The sequence below is a fragment of the Condylura cristata genome, unplaced genomic scaffold, assembly GCF_000260355.1.
Source record: "Condylura cristata isolate star-nosed mole 26May11 unplaced genomic scaffold, ConCri1.0 scaffold00015, whole genome shotgun sequence".
NCBI lineage: Eukaryota > Metazoa > Chordata > Mammalia > Eulipotyphla > Talpidae > Condylura > Condylura cristata.
Genome location: NW_004567116.1, coordinates 47,092,185 through 47,098,837, shown reverse-complemented (window position 1 = coordinate 47,098,837; position 6,653 = coordinate 47,092,185). Strand labels below are relative to the sequence as shown.

The window sequence follows — 6,653 nt, the reverse complement described above, 5'->3', positions numbered from 1 at the left end:
ATTCTGGATTCTCCATGGAATCAAAACAAAATTTATTTTTTTAGTTTTATATGCATGCATATAAGGCTCATTATTTTATAAGTATTTTTAAAGTTCTGCTATAGGTCAGACTCTGTTGTAGGCCTTGGAGATACAATGGTAATGATAGCATTTCTTGTTCTCTTTGCTTACTAATTTCACAAAGGTGGCACCATGTAACTTCTGTATATTATTTGGTTGACTGATTTTGATATGACAAAATCTTTAGAAAGAAGAAACTTGTAAACTGTCTCAGTTCAGAAATTATTAAAGAATTCATAAATTCTAGAGAAGACACCACTTCTCAGAAAAAAATGAGTTTAATGAAATTGTGTCAAATAATAGAACTCTAAGGCCTGACTTTGAAGAATGAGAAACAGCTCTTGAACTCTTCATAATAAATAATAATTTGTGTGTTTGACATATGGCATCATAGGGGAATCAGCACAACAGTAGGCATCTTTGAGTTTTAAAATCCTATAGAAAGATGAAATAATTTTTGTTGCTTTAGATGATTTAGTTCTCTAATTTTCTGAATTTGCAGAAGCTTAAGTGTGGGAGAGTTAGTGTTACCGGAATGATTGTAGAAAGCAATGATCATGATGGGTTCTGATAATTTTGGGTCGGTAACATAAAAATTGGGAGTTGTATCCATGAATAGTTTTCTTTAAATATATATGCTTTTATATCCTGTTGTCTCACTGCCCAAAAGGCTCCAAATATACATCTCAGCCCCCCCATCCAATCACTGCACCTGGCACAATGGAAACAGATGGAAGAATCCAGTCTTAATTAATGCAGTCTTTGGATGTATAAAGAACTGTTAAGTCTTGAGAATTACAAACACTGCCAGCACTCTGCCACCTTGTGGCTGCTGGGAGTTGTTGCAGCATATACAGAGCTCAAAAATCCGCATTCTGTTCCTCAAGGCTTTTTCACTGTGGCCATGTGTATTAGGTTTTATGTACAGATGTTTTATTTAAAGAAATATAGTTACCCAAGGTCAATTAAAATACTTTTAGGACTTATTTTTAATGGCATTTTATAATATAGAGTCTATGTTATTCGCTGTGATTATTTAGCCCAACACAAAATAATGATTTCTGAATTGCTGGAGTGGGCTTCTGAGCTCATTCAATTTGTTATTACATTCTATTTTATACTCCTTCTTATAATAAAGGTTCTAGTCTAACTTTAAGCATATATGGGACAGCTTGTTTAATTTTTTGCAAATCTGATTTTCCTAACCAATTTTGAAAATACTTGTCCAGAGTTACGCTAATGTAGACAGCTCATATTTTTCCATGTAGACCACGAAAAATGTTTATAAAAGGATTTTCTCTCAATTGCACCTTCCAACTATATTAGATCAGTACCAAGTACATTATATAAACTTAATAAATAATAGTTACTCAATTTTTTTTAAGATCCAGGTTTATAGTTTATTAGAAACACAAGGAAACTCTATATTCAGTGATAGAATGCTTGTTGCATATTGTTTATCTAACATTCTTCCAATTTGACATCTACTTTGACCTTTATTTATTTGTTGCAAAACAAGCCATTTAGTATATCCTATGCTAGACAGTGGTGTTGCAAAATTTAAAAGATACAACAAGTGGTCTTAAATATTTTAATTTACTTGAAAATAACTTATCCGAGTAAAAAATTTTAGTCGCTTGATGGAACATGGAAGAACTGCAGCTGGGGTCCAATGAAAATTATCTCAGGTTGCTAACATTCACTTTCTATGTTGTATCTCAAGTTTAAAACCAGACATTTTTATTACCTTCAAGTTTCCATTGGTCAAAAGTCCAAGCACAACTTAGCAGGATTCTGTGAATCAGGGACCCGATTGACTGTAATCCAGGTGTCATTTAGGGCTGCAGTCTCATCAGAGTCCAGCTGGGAAAATATCCACATCCATGATTCCTCAGGTTGTTGGCAGAATTCATTTCCTTTAAGGTGTGTGACTATGAGTCCCAACTTCTAATTGACTTGGGATATAAACCAAGTGGGTGTAGAGTACCTCAGATGTTAGAGACCACACACAGTTCCCTGCCACACAGGGAACTAGAGGCAGCTTTTTCTAGAGGCAGCTGTTTGCTTCTTTAAGTCTAGCATGAGTCTCTTTCTTTCTCTTCCCAATGTCTAAGCCAGGGTCTTTTTTTTTTTTATTTTTTTAAAAAAAGATTTATTTAGTTATGCATACAGAGCTGGGGTCAGGCCAGAGGCTTGGGTGCAGTGAGAGGATTTGCCAGAGACAGAGTATGTAACAGAACAGGCCCACTGACAAGTACACTGCTGAGGGGAACAGCGGGTGGGTCAGGAGAGGTCTGCCGTGCCCTGTGGATCACCTCTGGGGCAGGGATCGAACTCATGCTGAAGTGGCGTTAGCTTCTTAGTGCTGTGCTTTAACCCGCTGCACCACCAGGGAGGGCCCTAAGTCAGCGTCTTATATAATCTAGGGTTATGGTAGATATAATACCACCTTTGTCGTTTAATGTAACCAATGAAATGAGTGACATTTCATCACTTTCAACATATTCTATTTGCTAGATAACGGTTAACCACTGTTCTGCCTAAAACCAAGGGATAGTTATAAGGAAAAATGGCATAAGGACCAGTAGGCAGGAATAATTATTTGAACTTCAGTCTTACAGTGCTAAAGAAAATCTTTCTGAAGAATCAGAAAGGCTTCTCAGAGGAATTAGACCTTGTGATGAGATGTGATGTTTTGCATATTGATAAGAAACAGGAATACAAATCAAATTGAGAGAGTAACTACTCAAGTGTGAGAGCAGAATGGCAGATTGAACAGACTGGGTAAGAGTCAGATCACAAGGGTTTCACACTATGAATCAAGAAGTACACTAAGAGCAAAGGAGAAGATGAATAAGTACTAGGCAGAAAGTACCTAGGGATTCATGGTATATATAAATGCTAGTCAGGGAGCAATATGGAGGGGAATTTTAAGATGAGAACCAGAGAAAGAAATGTTATAATCCTAGTGTCAAATGGCATGAAATTCAGTCAGTAGAGTATCATCTGGATACAGAAAATATTGAAGAGGGTAAATCACAGTATACAGTATCAGTTAATGGTAGAGATGTTATGGGTATTATTGATGTGCATTTAAATGCAGTAAAGTTCAGATGAAATTTGACTTAATTATAACGGTGTCATAATGGAAGGGCACTGCTATTTATGTAAATGTACTCATTCCTCTTTATAAATCTAGCTTTGTCTTTAAAGACAGATAGCTATGAAAAAAGAAACTTTATAACCAGGTACAGGGTCAAAACTGCTAGCGTCTGGCATGAGTGAATAGAGGCAGGCAGGAAGCTTCATAATGCTTCATCATTTACTGTCTTTTTAGAAAGGAACATTTTGAATACCTTCTCCTTCAGTCTAACTTTAAAATAAATGCATATTCTTGGTTCATTTTTTTCAGCAGTAATATTATGTTTGGAGAGGCAACAGGACACATGTTGCCATTAGCAGAGACCAGTCAATTACCTTTTTGTCCAGTCTTTAAGAAGAAAACATAAGTTGGATGAAAGCTATCTGATTGTTTTACTCTTATTTCTAAGCACCAAGAAAGAACTAGCATAAGGAGAGAGAACTGGCACCTTCAGACATCTCTATAGTGAGAAAGAGCCAGGTTGGCGGAGTAATTTCATTTCTAGCAGACATGCTGATTTATGGGAGAGAGCCTGTTTCTTCTGCTCCATATGAGTGTTACTTCTAGCTAAACATGTTTGAATGGAAATTTTTTTGCCCTTCTGCTTGTCTAGCATTCACTTTCTCTTCCTTATAGCCCTCCATTGTCTTCTGGGGAATCACCTCTCTCCCATGGAGGCCAATTTTGATGTCACTGTAAATCTAGATACATGCTCCCACACTCCAGACACTGGTCCCAGAGGCTGTAGCCTGCTTTTTCTGTCAGAGAGGTTTCCCTGTCACAGAAGCAGCTGGAAAACCTTAACTCTGTTGGCATTTAATCATTACAGTAGCAACTGCCATCCCATGTCTGTTTCTTTTATTCTATGAGCTTTCCTACATCCATCCAATAAATTGTCTTCCTGATTAAGTTTGTCAGAGTTGGTTGTTTATAACCAAAGAAAATAATACTCTGGTTCATTAGCATTTTAGAAGGGAGGAGGAAAAGAGTATTTATTGAGCTTCTGTGTCAGCGGTTAGACTTTCTGTCAGATGTTTTACATAATTTCTTACTTTATCATCACTAAATTTTCATGAAATATAAGCTTATCTTAATAATGCTTGAATCACATTAATGGATTCGCTAGTATTAAGCCCAATTTACATTTCTGGAATAAAATCAACTTGGTCATAATGAATTTATATATTAAAATGCAAATATATGTACATAGCTAGATTTCTTTGGTTTTCACATGTATGATTAAAGTGAGATTACCTACTTTTAGTCTCTATTAGTCAGAAAAATGAGTTGCTGTGCCTCTTTTTTTTTTAACTTTGGTAGAAGAGTTTGAAATTCTTCTACCTTTTGATTGCTTTATAGAACTTAGCTGCAAAACTGAGTCTAATGTTTCCTCACAGGACTATATTTCAATTTTAATTCACTGCGCTTAATACTTATAGAAGTCTTTAGACTGTCTGTTTCTTTTTGAGCCAAGTTCAATATGTTATGATTGTCAAGGACTTTGCCCATTTCTTTCAGATTTTCAAATTTATAGAGGAAAACTTTTTCAAAGTAAGATCATGTTATCCTTTAAAATTTTCTGCTGCATCTAGCTATTTCTCTTTTCATTTATAGTATTATTTTTTATATATTTTCCTCTACTGATCTTTTGCATAAATTTCCTATACTTACCTTATGCATTAACATTGTATTTTCCTAGCGGACTTAGATTTCCTAAATCATAACCCCAGGTTGTATCATTTATATAAAGTAAAATATTAATGTAATCCTGGAGTAACCTCCTGCTTTAATTTCTTTGAAGAGTGTTTGTAGGATAGGTATTAGATCTTCATAGGTTTGGTAGAATTCACTGGCAGAGGAATGTGGTTCTGGGCTTTTGTTATTGGGGAGGCTCTTTATTACTCTTCAGTTGCAGCAATTGTGATTGGGCCGTTTAAGCTGTCTAGTTCCTCTTAATTCAATATTCAGTGGCTCTGTTCAATATTCAGAATTGCTCTGTTTTTTCTAGGTTGTTCAATTCGTTTGTATAAAGACAAAAAAGTTTTAAGATCTCGGTTATTTCTGCTGTATCAATTGTAATTTCATCTACTTCATTTCTGATTCTATTTACTTGTGTTTTCTCTCTTTTCTTTGTAAACATACTAGTAGCTGGTAAATTTTATTTATTTTTTTCTTAAAGAGTCAACTCTTAGTTTTACTGATATATATATTTTTATTTTTTTAATTATATATTTTACTTTTTTACATCATCCTACATTTTGTGTATTTTTTTCATCTCAGTTGTAATCCTCATGTGCTTCCTACAACCAATTCACCTGTATGCCATCACCACAGTCCAGTGTACTCTTCCCACCCAAGCTCCCATCCATTCTCCCTCCCACCCTCATAAAATGTCTCTGATTTATAGTTGTTCGTTGTTTTCATTTTTACTCCATCCTCTGGTTTTGCTGATATTCTGAACTATTTTTGTTTTCGATTTAATTTATCTTCCCTCCAATATTTATTTTTTCTAATATTTATTTATTTCTTGCTTTCTCCTGGTGTTTGAGTGTTTTTGCTATTTTTCTAGTTTTTTTTTTTTTTCAACTTCAGTTACATTCACATTGGGGTCTCATGTATTTTTTTTTAATTAGTTTATTCACACAAAACTGGGGTATGGGCCAGAGACCCAGGGGCAGTGAGAGGATTCACCAGAAACAGAGTGGGGTGCAGAACAGGCAGACTGATGAAGCACACTGCTGAGAGGAGCAGTGGGCAAGATAGGAGAGGTCTGCCATATCATGCTGATCACTTTCTCGGTGTGGGATCTAACACACTGAAGCCGCTGCAGCTTGCTTGCAGTGCTGCGCTTAACCAGCTTAGCCAACTGGGAAGGCCGTACGTCATGTATTTTTGTATGTGAGCATACATTGTTGTGAACGTCCCATGTAGTACTGCTTTTAAAACATTCCATCATGTCTAGTAGCTTGCCCCTCTATTTTCATTAATCTCCAGATTTTTTCTTTAATCTGTTCTTTGGTTTCTTCATTGGCAAACGGTTTAATTCCATGTTGTTGCCTAATAGTAATTCTGCTCTTGATACCAGTGTTATTTTGCCTTTGTTGTTTTTCTAAGGAGTTTGTGCTTCAGTTGTTCTTTTCTTGTGAGAAGGTCTGGGAGTGGCAAACTCCATTAGCTTCTGTTTTTTTCTGAGAAGACCTTTATTACCCCTTCACAGTTAATTGATATCTTTACAAGAAAGAGAAATGTTGGTCGACAGTCTTAGAATTGTGATTATTTTCTTCCGATCTCTTCTGGCTTGGAAAATGTCTTGACTGAAATCCTGGGAAGTTGTAATTTGGGAGTCCTTGTGAGTTACTTTTTTTCCCTTGCTTGCTGCAATTGCTGCAAATTTTTTTTTTTTATTACAAAGTTTATTTTTACATCATTTTGCACATTTTTTTTTTTTTTT

The 6,653-nt window shown here is 35.4% G+C and overlaps 1 protein-coding gene across 3 annotated transcripts in view; it reads left to right on the top strand.

Annotated features, from left to right (window-relative positions):
* The window catches only part of DLG2 (discs, large homolog 2 (Drosophila)), a 1,159,995-nt gene that overhangs the window by 349,163 nt on the left and 804,179 nt on the right, over window positions 1-6,653 (top strand). The window lies entirely within an intron of this gene.